General features: G+C 41.5%; 1 protein-coding gene across 11 annotated transcripts in view; it reads right to left on the bottom strand.

Annotated features, from left to right (window-relative positions):
* Positions 1-16,783, bottom strand: part of KLHL29 (kelch like family member 29) — a 598,483-nt gene that overhangs the window by 542,488 nt on the left and 39,212 nt on the right. Inside the window, exon 1 of one of the 11 annotated variants that reach the window (XM_075126388.1) lies at positions 7,155-7,225. The exons of the other annotated variants lie outside the window; for them this stretch is intronic. The gene's annotated coding sequence lies outside the window, so the exon portion shown is untranslated. Of the gene's footprint in view, positions 1-7,154; positions 7,226-16,783 lie in introns of those variants that run through there. 11 annotated transcript variants of the gene reach the window in all.

A 16,783-nucleotide genomic window follows, 5' to 3' on the forward strand; every position in this document is an offset into this window, starting at 1 on the left:
GATCAGGTATTTCATAGAAATGTAGGGCTGGAAGGGACCCTGATAGGTCATCTAGTTCAGTCCTTGGCATTTAAGGCAGGAATAAGTATTTTCTAGATCATTCCTGAGAGGTGTTTTTCTAACCCCGTTCCAATGACAGAGATTCCACAACCTTGATAAGCAATTTGTTCCAGGACTTAACTACACATTTAATTAGGACATTTTTCCTAATATCTAACCTATATCTCCCAACCTGCAATTTAAGCCCATTGCCTTTTGTCCTATCTTCAGTGGTTAAGAACAATTTATCACTCTCCTCTTCATAACAGCCTTTTACTTACTTGAAGACTGTTAACATGTCCCCCCTCAGCCTTCTCTACTCCAGACTAAACAAACCCAATATTTTCAATCTTTCCTCATAGGTCACGTTTTCCAGACCTTTAATCATTTTTGTTGCTCTTCTCTGGACTTCCCCTAATTTGTCCCCTAATCTTTCTCAAAGTGCGGTGCCCCGAACTGGACATAGTACTCCTGCTGAGGCCTTATCAGTAAGGCTACACTTTTGTCACAGAGGTCGCGGAAGTCACGGAATCCGTGACTTCCAAAGACCTCTGTGACTTCAGCCCCGGCAGCTGGGAGCTGCAGGATCCTGTCGCCTCCCGCAGTGGCAGGGAGCTGTAAGGTACTCCCGCCGCCTGAGGCAGCGGGCCCCCAAGCTCTCAGCCACCGTGGGCAGCAGAGGTACCCCTCAGCTCCTAGCCACTGCAGGCAGGGGGGTACTCCCCCGCTCCTGGCTGCTGCAGGGGACATTCCCCCCCGACACACAGAGCAGGGGACCCCTGCAGCTCCCCTGCCGACACCGTGGGGGAGCAGGGGGACCCACGCATCTCCCTGGCCGCTGCCACAAGGCAGGGAGACCCCAGCAGCTCCTCTGCTGCTGCAGGAAGGCGGTGGGACCACCGCAGACCACAGCCACCATGGGGGAGGGGCAGGGGAACCTCCACAGCTCCCCACTGAGGCGGTGGCAGGGGGATTCCCAGAGCTCCCCACTGCTGGGAAGAGGGCTGGGGGACCCTGCAGCTCCACTCCGCCGCTGGCGGCAGGGGACCATGGAGCTCTGAGCCCCCATGGGTGGTGGGGGCCCCAGAGCTCCCAGCCATTCCACAGCTGCCCAGTCCTTGCCCATTTTATCATGGATATTTTTAGTCAAAGTCAGGGACAGGTCATGGGCTTCCATGAATTTTTCTTTATTGTCCGTGACCTGTCTGTGACTTTTCCTAAAAATATCCATGACAAAAATCTTAGCCTTACTTATCAGTGCTGAGTAGATTGGAAGAATTACTTCTCGTATCTTGCGTACGACTCTCCTGCTAATACATCCCAAAATGACATTCACTTTTTCTTTTTTGCAACAGTATTGCTTTGTGGATCCATATCTAGTTTGTGATCCACCATCCCCCCAGATCCTTGTCTGAAGTATTCCTTCCTACGCAGTCATTTTCCATTTTGTATCTGTCCAATGTATTTGTCATCAAACATTATGTTCTATACAGACATGTTAAGCAACGTGACCACTTACACATTGTTTAAAACAAAGCAGTAGTTGTGGGGACTGGAGATCTACAGTGTCTCATTTCTCCTTATTCCAAAGTAGAAGAGACAGTACTAGATCTTTCAGAGATGCCAGCCTGCCAGAATAGGAGTACTGGGTTTATCTTCACAGAGGAAGTTGCTGTATTTGCCTCCCTCATTACTTCAACTGGTATCATCTCTTCAGTGTGTAAAAATAGAGGGGTAAGGCTGAACATAGTGGTCCTATTACACTGTCATATAAGGATGTACATAATGTGTTAACATTTTTTGAAGACAACGATGTTAATGTCATGCTGCAGTCAGAAGGCACGCTATATGCAAGATACAGAGCAGACGATGCACATACTTTCTGCTATTCCATTCAAAAGATAGGCATTGGAAACTTAAATTTTTATTGCGTGACAAAGTTCCTCCTCTGCCTTGGTGGGTCCTGCGCTTTTTGGCGGATTTGCTCACCTCAGAGGTTCACGGCAGCCCTCAGTTTGGCCTCTTCTGCTAGAGGCTCAAACCTGCTGTTCACTCAGCTAACCTCATCACTGGTCAGCATGGGGGAAACGGAGAACAATCTCTGCAGTCTCTGGGTCGGGGACAGGCCAAATCCCTTTTCAAATCAGATCTTCCTTTCTGGTCTTGCTCACAGACCTGGTCAACTCCTCCTGTGTCCGATCAGGAATTGGGGGGATGGGAGGAACCCGGGCCTGCCCTCTACACCGGGTTCCAGCCCAGGGCCCTGTGGATTGCAGCTGTCTACAATGTCTCTTGTATCAGCTGTGTGACAGCTACAACTCTCTGGGCTACTTCCCTATGGCCTCCCCGCAGCACCTTCTTTATCCTCACAGCAGGATCTTCCTCCTGAAGCCTGATCACGCTTGTACTCCTCAGTCCTCCAGCAGCACGCCTTGACACTCGTTGCACACCCTCCACTAACTGATGGGAAGTCCTTTTTAAACCAGGTGTCCTGATTAGTCTGCCTGCCATAATTGATTCTAGTATGTTCTTAATTGGCGTCAGGTGTCTTAATTAGCTTGCCTGTCTTAATTGGTTCTAGCAGGTTCCTGATTGCTCTAGTGCAGCCCCTGCTCTGGTCACTCAGGGAACAGAAAACTATTCATCCAGTGGCCAGTATATTTGCCTTCGACCAGACTCCTGTACTCGACTGGTCTGGGTCTGTCACAATCATTTAAAAGGAAATAAAAAAGAAGTACTTGCGGCACCTTAGAGACTAAATGTCAACCTTTTACTCAGCCCAGAGAGTTGAGAATACTAGACATGGCTGCACTTCTCACCACGAATAAATGATCGAATACAACTGGAAATTAAGTGCCTAAATCATCAATCATTCTACCAGCTAAACCACATATCTTCCCCCATAATTCCACTTCCAGCAGCACTGCAGAACTATAGCCCTATGTTTTTAGGAACACTCAGTATCCTGGAACAAGTTTAAATACAGAACATGAACACTTTTCTGTCACAGAATTTCATCCTGTTTTAAACAATCTGACACATAGGGCTTCTATACTACCAGTGTCAAAAATGTCGGCAACTTTTAAGAACGTTACTCCCAGCAGGTAACCAGAATTACCAATTGTATTTGATTTTTTTTCCCTACAGCCATTCCACAGATTTTTCACAACTAGAAGCAACTTTTGTAACTCTTAAGTTGTTATTAGATTCCACCGCTTTCCCTCAGCCTGTGTACAATTTCCACCATGAAAAGTTGTAAATTACCCTATTTACTACCACAAGAGATGCTGAAGGGTTGGTATCATATGATCCTAGAAGCAGACAGTCTTTTCAGAAAGACTTCTGTTATAAACATACACCAGGCCAAACCCAACTCTAAGCCGTACTTGTGCCCAACATTGTTATTCAGACTCCTAATGAATGAAGCAGGACCAGTCTCTCCTTCCAACACATGATTTTAAAGTGCTGTATTGTCCACTCTAGTACAATCATGCTTTCTAGGAAGTCATAGTTTGGCTTCAGGTACATATGACACAGGTACATGTTTCACGTGGGCAGTGTTCCTATGGTCTGAGGCCAGGTGTAGACCTAAAACTTAGATCAACCTAGCTACATCGCTCAGGGCTGTGAAAAATTCCACACCCTATGTGACATAGATAATTCGACCTAACCCACACTGAAGACACCACTAGGTCAATAGAAGAATTCCTCCATTGACCTGCCTACCACTTCTCTAAGGGGCGGATTTTCTACAGTAACAGAAAAACATCTTTCATTGTTGTAATAGAAGTGTCTACACGCAGCACTACGTCAGCATAGCTGCAGCACTGCTGTAGCACCTGTAGTGTAGACACACCCTAAGCTATCTCCTATCTAATAGTCCCTAAATAAGGCCAGGCCTAGAATGGTGTTCACAAGGCAAGGAGTATGTTTAAGCATATTTGTGGCAGAGTTTGGGAATGGAGGGATCACTGATGATTGCTGGAGTTTATTTCACACTGATCGAGTGCATTTACTTCTCAGATACTGGATAAAATTTATCTACATTGGGTGTCTAGGCATGGTTTGAATCATAGAATATCAGGGTTGGAAGGGACCTCAGGTCATCTAGTCTGACCCCCTGCTCAAAGCACGGCCAATCCCCAACTAAATCATCCCAGCCAGGGCTTTGTCAAGCCTGACCTTAAAAATATCTAAGGAAGGAGATTCCACCACCTCCCTAGGTAACGCATTCCAGTGTTTCACCACCCTCCTAGTGAAAAAGTCTTTCCTAATATCCGAACTAAACCTCCCCCCTGCAACTTGAGACCATTACTCCTCATTCTGTCATCAGCTACCACTGAGAACAGTCTAGATCCTTGCTTAACGTTATTCATGGTGAGGTTTTGACCCAAGATGAAGCCACGCAGGAATTAGCTATAACCATCAACAAGGGTAGCCAGTTAGGGAACAGGTAGGCGTGGTGTTAATTTAGGCCTAACAAGACTTAAGCCATAGATTTAGGGAGGTGGGACATGCCTGCAGGAATTTTAGGATTTCACAAAACATTGCAGTCTGGATGACTCTTTGATCCGAGGGGCCGCTGCACATCTGAAGCAGCTCTTTACTAGATTCCAAACGGAAAGCGCCCAGTCTGCAAAGACTGTTATGTTCATTTGTTTATATAAACTATTACACACAACTGAAACATAAACAACACTGCAATCTGCTCTTTCCACCAATATACCACGCCACATCCTTACTGGAGAGCATCTGCTCCAAGCAATTTTTTTGTTTGTATTCCTACATCTTTAAAGGCTCGTAGGAACTTTTCTTTCAGCTGATCCTTGCTTCAGGGGAAAAAAGTAAAATAAAAAAATCTGTAACTTGAATCAGGCTCAGCTAAAAGTACACTCCAGTGTGGATTGCTGTTACCACTTATAAGGCTTCATGGCAGGTGGCAATGCCATTAATCTTCCACAATGACAAGCTGTTCCTCTCAATCATGGTTTGAGATAAATTTCAGCATCCATCAAGAGTATGAGCTTGAAAGTAGGATGACTATTCAGCCAGGTTAAAAATGCAGATGATATTTTACGTAAGACTTTATAATGTTTAGCAGAAGAAACACTAAGGCAGAAAATATAGATTGATAAACATACAGGAGTACAAAAGAGTACACACAATGACACCGCATCTACACAAAATGTGTTTCTACCTGGACAAACAGTATTCCATATGTATCATACACATGCAATTTTTTCAAATGGATCAAAATTGTGTTACAACCCTAATAGCAAGATAGACAATCCACTTCAGACCCCTATGGAAGTGAAGATTCATTATAAAGATTAGTTTTGATCGATTAAAAATAGGCCTACTCCAAAGTGTTCCTAGGGAAAGATACAGCATTACAAATATTTTACCATGTAAGCATGAAAGACACTTACATGCTAAAATAGGCTAAGTACATGGCCAATCAGTAATCACCAGCACAACCTCCTATCTTTTTCATAAAAAGAAAAGGAGTACTTGTGGCACCTTAGAGACTAACCAATTTATCTGAGCATGAGCTTTCGTGAGCTACAGCTCATTTCATCGGATGCATACCGTGGAAACTGCAGCAGACATTATATACACACAGAGACCATGAAACAATACCTCCTCCCGTATTGTTTCATGGTCTCTGTGTGTATATAACGTCTTCTGCAGTTTCCACGGTATGCATCCGATGAAGTGAGCTGTAGCTCACGAAAGCTGATGCTCAAATAAATTGGTTAGTCTCTAAGGTGCCACAAGTACTCCTTTTCTTTTTGCGAATACAGACTAACACAGCTGTTACTCTGAAACCTATCTTTTTCATGTAATGCCCAAAAGTGGAGCTAGGATTGCACCCTGATGCTCAAACTACCTCTATTGGAGCAGTAAGTGAAGCAAGTGCCAGTGTTGGCACTTTCTCAGTGGAGAGACCCTATCTTTAGGACACCATGTAGGCAATGTTAGCAAGAGTGGCCCAGCTGAACTCAAACAATTATGGTGGTTCATAGGAAAGGAGGCTGTATCTCAGAACCCAGAGCATATAGGGCTTGATGGATCAATACCAAAACCCTGAAATGCAGCCAGAACCAAAGAGAAAACCAGTGTAGTCTTCAGAGAGTTGATGCACAATGAATTTTTTGTCTGACAAAGCTTAACAGGATGTGCTTTCTACACTAGCTGTAGCAATCAGTAGCCGTCAGTAGGATTACATAAGTGTAAAAGAGCATATAAGTATAAAAGTCTACTCCTGGGGGAATTCTGCGCCAAAAAATTAAAAATTCTGCAACAAAAAATTAAAAATTATGTGCACAACATTTTAAAATACTGCATATTTTGTCAAAATAACACAGTATAATCACACCCAGTTTCAATTATTTTTGGTCATTTATTTCAAAATACCTGTCAGCAAGTATGTCTGTAACAATGCAGACAACAAAAAAGATTCAGGAAATCTTTTTTGACAAATAGATTCCTTACTAGGCATATTTATACAGAACTCTGAGTAATAATTTGTTTAAACCACAATACAGAAATGTATTTCCCGTACCCCTCAGAAGCAGTGCAAAGGCTGGGGGGGCGTCAGGAGTAACGGAGTAGCTGAGGAAAAGGGAAGTAAATTGCTGGGAAGGGGCATTGGAATGAACTTGGAGGGTTGTTCGGTGTGGGTGGGAAAAGTATGGAACGGGGGGGGTTTGGGTGGGGGGAGCGGAAAGAGAGCTTCCCCCATGCAGACCCTGGCTGACCCTAGCCTCTCCCATTCAGTCAGGCACATCTGCCCCTGTCCTCATATGTTCCTGCACCCCCATCTGTCCCTCCACCCCCACTCAGACACCCACTCCCCCCATTCCCATGTGACCCTGCACCCATCCCCATGTGGCTCTGTATCCCTTCCCCCGGCCCCGTGTGGCTCTGTGCCCCCACCCAGCCATTTTCCTATCCCTATGTGTCCCTGTCCTCCTCCCCCGTCACCATGTGGCCCTGCCCCCTGTGGCCCTGCACCTCCACTCCCATTCAGCCCCTGCCCCAGTCTGTCCTCCCCCACCAGCCCTTATGAGCACCCCATGATGTCTGTCTCCTCATAGCCCTCATCTCCTGACCTGGTCTGACAGGTGCTGTGAAGAAGGCAGGCTCTTTCTCTTCCCTCGCTGGCTGGGAGCTGCTGCTGTGTTCTAATCACCAGAGCACCTCTGGTGGGCAAAAGGTGGAACTGCAACAACATTTCAGCAAAAGCTTTTTTCTGCACAAAAATTCAAAAATATGCATGTCTCATTAATTATGCATGTGCTCAGTAGTGCAGAATTCCCCCAGGAGTAATAAGTCAACCTGTAGCACCTTTAGTGGTGATGAAGCCTAAATCAGAGAGAACCCCTCCTGACACTCAGAACCGCCATGGAGAAAAACAAATTTGTTAACCAAGCAAACTGAATATGGAATCAGTGGGACAAAACAAAGATTTAATTCTACAGTGCCATGCTTTCCAGCATCATCTTTCAGGTTAGGACAACACAACACTTTAACATATAAAGACTCCTCCGCACATTTTCTTTGTCAAATAATTTACTGCTTCCCTGTAATTGCATCAATGAAGAAGTGACCAAATCAGCCCATAAGGAGCTAAACCAATCAAGATGCATTAAGTTTTGATCCCTGAATCAAATCAATTTCCATTTACCAAAAAGAGATGTATTCTCTCACTTCAGTAAACTCTAAAAAGAGAAAGATGAAAAAATTTCTTGATCCTCGTGTAATTAGAACCTAACTGAAAGCAGCTGATAACCGACACCACCCTCTCAGACGCATTCTCATACAGAAGACTCCACAGCATTTGACTCAAAGAGAAGGACAGAATGCTTGCATCCTAAAGAATCCTTCAGCTAATTCAAGTCTACAAGAAGAAGACTTCACTAGCAGCCAACTTTGGCTGATGACGAATTTCTGCACAGACACTGCCAAGCTTTAGGCTATTATTAGCATTAATTTTAATTGAGAACATTGAAATGTTGTGACTTAAGATTCATTAACAGTTTCCCCTCATGCAACCTTGAATACTTGGCAACTTATTTCTGGAAAGGAAACACAGAGGAGACATAAAGTAACTTAATTAAAATAGAGGGACTATGTGGGATTTAATTTGAATTTAATATTTTTGATTTTCATTGAGCTTCCTGTCTCAAGCCACTCTTTAAGTGAGTCTGTGGGTTAAAAAAAGAGGAGTACTTGTGGCACCTTAGAGACTAACCAATTTGTGAGCTTTAGCTTACGAAAGCTTATGCTCAAATAAATTGGTTAGTCTCTAAGGTGCCACAAGTACTCCTTTTCTTTTTGTGAATACAGACTAACACGGCTGTTACTCTGAAACCTGTGGATTAAAAGACATGCTAAGATCTTAAGTGAACACTCTAAGTCTCTTCTTCCAAGTAACTGAATTAGAGTCTTGCTCCAATTACAGAACTTCTTGAGGAAAAGCCGGTAATGTTATCAGCATTGGACTTTATTAAGACTGGATATTTGACAGTCCGGATACTGTCCGCTGACGTTTTATATGGATGGGATTGAGAAAATTGAATGTATGGAAAATATCATCATTTTAATGCAATGGGAAAATTAATGAGAATGAAACAAGGAGGAGAGCCAGCACCATGAGACCAACAAGTGTTCTGTAGTCCAGTATGAGGACTGTGGTGGATAGCACGTCAAACTGCCATATTTCATTAAGATATATCACACTCCCTTAATATTACTTTTCCATGTAAGCCATTGCTATAGTTACCAAACAGATGTTACAAATTTGCTAATGGAAAGAAAGAGGAGAGCAGGTGATCATGAATGGGACTAGACAAGGTTGGTCCACACTGTGAAAATGTTTGAAAACTCTTGATGTAACAATGAAGGGAATATAGAGAGGCTAGGGAAAGTGGGTATGGGGAAGGAAGCATGGAAAAACAACAGGTGCAACCTACCTGTAAAGCAAAGCTGAATAAACATAAGAGAAATCCAAAATGAGGAGGCAAGAAAGGTGTGGGTCAGGAAGCAGTTAATGTAATGTTAGTTCCAAAGGCAATCGTGAATCAATATTTGTTAAGAGACTACAGATGAAAACTTATGACTATTTGCCCAGGTAACTAAAGAGGAATTCATTTTCCAAGGTAGTGCACTGGCATAAACATCACCCTCTCTATCTGAATAAAAGCCAAGATTCCTTAGCTAATAAGATAATGACAGTTAACACCACATCAACCTAACAGGGCTCCAAGAATTTAAATTTGCAGGCATGAAGGACAGGGGTGGGGGATGGAAGACATTCCTGACAGACTGAAGGTCACTCACACAGGGACTGGAGGTTGATGATGCTTGATAATTAGAAAACGGGCCTGGTAAACTGACAGGCACAGCAGATTACTGATGCAAGCATCAGACTATCTCAAGGGGTTTGGGGCTTGCCTAGGTGAGGCTAAGGAGGCTTGGTCCTAATTACTGTTCTACTTTTGGTTTCACTTTCTCTAAATTTTCCAAAAAACTTGGTTGTATTTAACACATTTGGTTCTTACACGGTCTCTGGGATAACTCAGTACAGTCCTTTTTTTTTTTTTGGAGACAAGAACAAGGCATCTGAAAGCAACAACCAACAAAATCTGAGGTACTCCATCAAGGATGATACCCCTTGGAAATCAATGAAAAGCAGTCTGAAGTCAGCAAGATCACAAGGTACCAAGAGGAGCAATGGTGATAGAGGGACAAAAACATTAAAACTTGCTTCTGGAATGGAACTTCCTTTGGCCTCCTATGAACCACCTGGTAGTGTTTACAATACCTGGGTAAACAGGTTTGATTTCCACATCCAGTCTCTACCACACATTAATACACAAGCTCCTTTCTGACTTGCATAGAATCAACAGGTCTGCTTACTTTTTGAGTAGAATCAACTTCTCTTATGCAGGGAAGCAAACTGAAGCGGGTCTCTCTCTCTTAAAAACTCAGTCACCAAGACTTAATTAGCACTTTGTTTTGTGGCTGGTTTTTTATTTTTATTTTTTATCATTTTATTTTTTTTAGAGAAGTCATTAATATTGAGTGTCTGCTTGTCTGAGTCATGACATCTCTTAATGTACTAAAAACACACTGGTGTGACAAATAGTGGGATCGAACCTTTGAACTCGAGTCAGGATAAAACTATTATAATTGGCCTATGAGATTTTTTTCCTCCATTCTATAATGTTAACAATTTTTGGAAAAGATTCATTGGCATGCAACACAGTAGCTCATGCTTAAAAATAAACATTGCTTTCATGGCAATGCATGCTGCCACAACCATATTTTGAAGTGGAGATATACAACAACGGCATCAACAAAAAACAACAGCAGCAAGAATTTTGAACACACGTAGAGACTTAGACAATGAAATCCAAGTGGCAATCAGCTATGAAAAATATAGTTTTGTAGGCAAGTATCCCACTGCTATATGAACAGACAACATATACACATGACAGGATGTTGGACCACCATCCATTCCAGTTATTAATACCCAGAAGATTTCTCCCTAATTGGGATCTAAATATGTACAGGAGAAGAGCAATTCTTCTCTTTGATAGCCTATTGCTACATTTTAGACTAGTGAGAACAGGTGGTACGTCCTCTGCATTTAGGATTTGATCATAAAATTGCTGTGCAATTGGGCTACAGTGAAATTTTCTCTTTATAGGATATGCAAGATTCACTTGATTTTGATTGTATGGTTGTTTTTAAAATTAACATTTAAGAGAATGCGAAATTGCTCTCTCCCCAATACAGAGAGACGTTTACTTTTCAGATCAGTTTTTCTCAACAGCACCACCACCACTGGCTGTTAACCCTAAAATAATAAGAGTTTAAATAGTTTCCTAGAGACAAGATTGTGGGGTTTTTGAGGAAAGGAAAGGAAAGGAAAGGAAAGGAAAGGAAAGGAAAGGAAAGGAAAGGAGATTCTGCTTCAGTCAATTTCTCTTCTGGCTGTGTAATTTGACACATTGGTACTCAAATGCTATCTATTCAACACAGTATGTTGCTAATCTAATCTAAAGCAGCACTGTGAACACTGCTGTGCTATGGAAATGCTTAACAATGCAAACATGATTAGCCACATAGATGGGAGCTTTACATGCTACTGTTTTGGGAGCAAAATTTAATAGTACAACAATGTCGAGATGGCCTCCCTCTTCAATTCTACCTCATCAACACTTACATTATAGAGCTCAATGATGACGAGGCTTTAATCTTGCTGTCTGCATTTTTTTCCTTGCTAATATGAAGGCTCATCTAGCACTAATTATGGCAATTTAATGAAGAGTAGAGAAAAGAATGATTAATAAATGCCTTCACCATTTGTTATGTTTTTGGCAAGTTGAGCTGCATTAGATCATGCCTACAACAAAATTAAGATATAAAATGTTCTCCATAGTCTAAACAAAAAAGTAATTAGATGCATTTTACTGCATACCACAAAACAATGGATATCGTTTGAAAAAAAGAAAAAAAAAAACCAAAATGTGACTCGCCCTTTGCAAACAGACCTAAGAGATAAACTAATGAACATCCTGTGTCTGGGACCCGTGATTCTGATTTAGGTATGCTCTGGGAATCTGGGACAAGAGAGAATCCCTGAACTGGGCACGAATTAAAGATCAGATGCAGTAGGTGGAGAGGGGTTATGCTGGATAATTAGTGAGGTATCTTCAGTGGACATCAATGCAAAGGATTACAACCCCACTCTGTTGTGGCACTCATCCTCAACCTCCCTCCATCCCAAATATCCCCACTACTTAGCTCTGTATAAGTCTTCTCTATTAGGTTTCAGAGTAGCAGCTGTGTTAGTCTGCGTCCACAAAAAGAAAAGGAGGACTTGTGGCACCTTAGAGACTAACCAATTTATTTGAGCATAAGCTTTCGTGAGCTCACGAAAGCTTATGCTCAAATAAATTGGTTAGTCTCTAAGGTGCCACAAGTCTTCTCTAGTAGTTTTTCATAAATTGTGTCTGATGGGATAGGTAGCATACCTTCTCATACCAGTAAAACGATAATTTGATAATATTAGTCAATCCTATACTATATAAGACCTGTGTTATAGTCAATACTATATAATACCCGTGTTAAGTCTCTGAGACTGCCAGTGTTAACACATATTTCCAGAAGCCTGAGCAAACCGTAACCAAGTTGAATTCTTGTGTATTTAAGGTCTATGGCCAGCCTACCTGCCATCTGACTACTTACTAAATAGGATAGCATCAAGACTAGATCTCAAAAAAGATTAAACAGATTTTATGTTTTCCTTCCAAAATGTGAGCTTCTCAGTAGTTATACGAATAGTGTTGTGTTGCAAACTGCCTGAGGAAAAAAACTGAAAAATATTAAATGGGAAAAAAATTAAAAGTTCTCACAGAGGATATAAATACAGGCAGCAAGTCACCACTTATCTCTTTTGGAAAGAATTTAGCAGAAGGGAACAAGGGCTCGACATCTTGAAAGTAAAATAAAATAGCTATGAAGGATGTTATTTTAAAGAAATGGACAGACTAGATAAAGGAGGCACTGGAACCTGGGGATTAATTAAGAAAAATTATGTTGTCGAACTTGATAGAGCAGGTATTAAAGGAGCAAAGTCAACTCAACTTTCACCCCAGATCTATATTTCTGGAGAAACAAGTTTTAGAAAACTTTAAACCAATGGAAAGTTTTCACTTTTTTTCCCCCTTCTATTATGAGAGGGAAGAATTGTTTACACAAATAAAAATTCCACTGCAATGTTTACAATCCAAAATACTGAATCTAAAAGTGAAACTGACTTCTTTGGTTTTCCAAGATGAACAAATAGTTCCTTGAATGGATCTTATGTAGAGACATTTGCTAGTGCTCTCACAAAACAGGCACAGTTACATTAGAAATACCAAGGAAGACATGCAAAGAAGAAACCACCAGTAAACCCCACAAAATGAACTGGATTTCAAGTGTTCAGTTTTAATAAATCCAATATGTTGTTCGTATCCGAGGCAACATGGTATGTTTGTCTAAAACAGGACTTACCTTGCAACACCCACTTAATATCAAGTTAAGATCCCCTCAGAATTCTGCCAATCCAGCGTCAATACTGAAATAATATGTTTTCATTACTATAATCCTGACCGGAAACTTTTGGCATTCAAATAAGGGGTAATGATTAAGTCCAGCCTCATCTTCTTAGAAACATAGGACAGGAAGGGACCTTGAGAGGTCTAGTCCAGTCCCCTGCACTCATGGCAGGACTAAGTACTATCTAGACCATCCCTGACAGATGTTTGTCTCACCCGCTCTTAAAAATCTCCAATGATGGAGATTCCACTGCTTCCCTGGGAACTTATTCCAGTGCTTAACCATCCTGACAGTTAGGAAGTTTTTCCTAGTGTCCACCCTAAACCATTCTTGCTGAACCATTGCTTGTTGTTCTATCCTCAGAGGTTAAGGAGAACACTTTTTCTCCCTCCTCCTTGTAACAATCTTTTATGTACTTAAAAACTGTTATCATGTCCCACTTCAGTTTTCTCTTCTCCAGACTGTACAAATCCAGTTTTTTCAATCTTCCCTCATAGGTCATGTTTTCTAGACCTTTAATCATGTTTGTTTCTCTTCTCTGGACTTTCTCCAATTTGTCCACATCTTTCCTGAAATGTGGCACCCAGAACTAGACACGATACTCAGTTGAGGCCTAATCAGCGTGGAGTAGAGCAGAAGGATTACTTCTCGTGTTTTGCTTACAACACTCCTACTAATACATCCCAGAATGCTGTTTGCTTTTTTTGCAAAATCTTACACTGTTGACTCATATTTAGCTTGTGATCCACTATAGCCCCCAGATCCCTTTCTGCAGTACTCCATTTTGTATGTGTGGAACTGATTGTTCCTTCCTAAGTGGAGTACTTTGCATTTGTCCTTACTGAATTTCATCCTATTTACTTCAGACCATTTCTCCAATTTGTCCAGACAGGATTAAAATTCAAACATATCTTCCAAAGCACTTTCCACCCCTCCCAGCTTGGTATTGTCCGCAAACTTTATAAATGTACTCTCCATGCCATTAACTAAATCATTGATGAAGATATTGAACAGAACTGGACTCAGAACTGATCCATGCGGGACACCACTTGATATGTTCTTCCAGCTTGACTTGAACCACTGCTAACTACTCTCTGTGAATAGTATTCCAACCAGTTATGCAAGCACCTTATAGTAGCTCCATCTAGGTCACTGCCTCTCAATCTTTCCAGACTACTGTACCCCTTTCAAGAGGATGATCTGTTTTATGTACCCCCAACTTTCACCTCACTTAAAAACTTACAAAATCAGACATAAAAATACGAAAGTGTCAAGGTACACTATTACTGAAAAAATTGCTTACTTTCTCATTTTTACCATATAATTATAAAATAAATCAATTGGAATATAAATATTGTACTTACATTTCAGTGCCTCCTGGCTGGTTTCCATCATGTTGTGGCTCTCTGCTGCTCAGAGTTCTCTACCATTATTTTGTAATAATGACAGACAACTTTCCTGTCCAGTTTTAAAATGCAAGTTAAAACAATATATGTGTCCTTCATGTGCTGTTTCTTATTGAATTGTGATATATTCATCAATCAATAAGGCACAGCATATGAACGATTATTTAAACATTTAAAAACAAGGTGGGTTGCTGGCTCTTTACAAAAATTGACATATTTAAGCACCAAAAACAAATCCTATTACTGCTGTCTTTAAAACAAAAGCACACTTTTTCTACTGCAGTGCTCTCTTCGCTGTCCTTCTGCAGCAAGGCGGCCGTGCTCAGCACCAGTAAATGCTGGAAGGCACTGTTTAAAAGTGTATTTTATTTTATTTTGTTTTATCTGTGTACTTGAATCATAGATTCCAAAACCAGAAAGAACCATTGTGATCAACAAATCTGACCTCCTATAGAATACAGGCTATAGGACTTCCCCAAAATAATTTGTAGAGCAGATCCAATCTTGATTTAAAAAAACTGTCAGTGATGGGGAATCCATCAAGACCCTTGGTAAGTTGTTTCAATGGTTAATTACACTCACCATTAAAAAATTACACCTTATTTCTAGTCTGAATTATTTCCTGGTTGGCTAAAATTCCTAATCCCTACTCAATCACAATCCTAAATTAACCAACAAAACAGGAAAAACAGAAGGGGAAAAAACTCCTACCAGATTTTCATCACCATAGTATTAAAATGACAAACTTATTTTTAGCCCATTTTCTTCCCATACCAACAGATCTTAGGATACATTTCCTGGTGGTTAAATTACTATTACTATTCTTTTTTTGCTCACAGTGGCACCATGGGTAAAGCAAACTAGGCAAAGCAGAAAAAAAAAAGAGCTCTTAGTGTGAATGTTTATTTAATATTCAATAGAGTAAATTATGTAAAAGTAAAGAGTTGAGCGGGGGACATTCTATGCTCTAGGAGACAAGCTCAAGGCACAGTGCAAGCCTTCTACCCACATGGAAAAGTCCTAGAGAATTATATTCCTGCTATACAATTCTACAGGATAATTTTAGAAGACTATCAGCCTCAACTGAATTCTATAGGGATTAAGTATTTTTTGTAGGATCAAATTGTGTCATCCTTTCTTTCTTTCTTTCTTTCTTTCTTTCTTTCTTTCTTTCTTCCTTTCAATTTAAAACAATAATAAAGAACATACATTAAAAAAACCCTGTTGGGTCCAGATTTTTGAAGGTACTTGTGAGTTGCTGCACCCAGGGCTCGTCTACACTTAACACGCTGCAGAGGCGCAGCTGCAGTGAAGACACTACCTACACTGATGGGAGAGCTTCTCCCGTTGGGGTAGGTAATCCATCTGCCCAAGTAGCCTAGCGCTGTGTTGCTCAGGGATGTGGATTTATCACACCCCTGGGTGATGCAGTTATCCTCACCTAATTTCCTAGTGTAAACCAGGCCTCAGTGTCTTTCAAAAGGGATTTGATATCCAATAGGTATTAAAAGTCTACATCCCAACAACTATTGAGGAAATTTAGACTCAAGTGCCTAAGTCCTTTTTGAAAGAGATTTAGGCTCCTAAATCAGTTAGGTGGTGTGACACTGAGCACAGCAATAATGCCTAGATATCTTGAAAAATCTGGGCCAAGGTGCTCTAAGAATGATGCTTACAATGACTACTAGGCAGCAATTAAAAAAGCCAGAATTTATACACAAATAATGAATTAACCTCCCTTTCCCCCAGGAACACACTCCCAACCTTCCCTATCAACCCTCCAAATAAGTTGCATTTGCAGTATGTCCGGAGGGTCCTCAAGTTCTGGCTATTTCAGACTAAGGATGTGGAGCAAATTCCAGAGTCCTAAGGCCAACACAGCAGACATTCTGCCAACAGCTCCCCATTTTTATTTATATAATTTGATTTATTTATTTTGATAATGAGGGGGATCCAGCTTGAACACCCCCACTGACTGTAGCGGCCAGCAGGAAATCATGGGAGGAAGGTAGTCTCTGAGATTGGCCTGGGCCCAGATCAATTAAGGCTCCTAAAGCAGTGGTTCCCAAACTTGTTCCACCACTTGTGCGGGGAAAGCCCCTGGTGGGCCGGGCCGGTTTGTTTACCTGCCGCGTCTGCAGGTTCGGCCGATCACGGCTCCCAGTGGCCGCGGTTCGCTGCTCCAGGCCAATGGGAGCCGCGATCTGCCGAACCTGCAGACG

Source organism: Caretta caretta, chromosome 3 (assembly GCF_965140235.1).
Source record: "Caretta caretta isolate rCarCar2 chromosome 3, rCarCar1.hap1, whole genome shotgun sequence".
Lineage (NCBI taxonomy): Eukaryota > Metazoa > Chordata > Testudines > Cheloniidae > Caretta > Caretta caretta.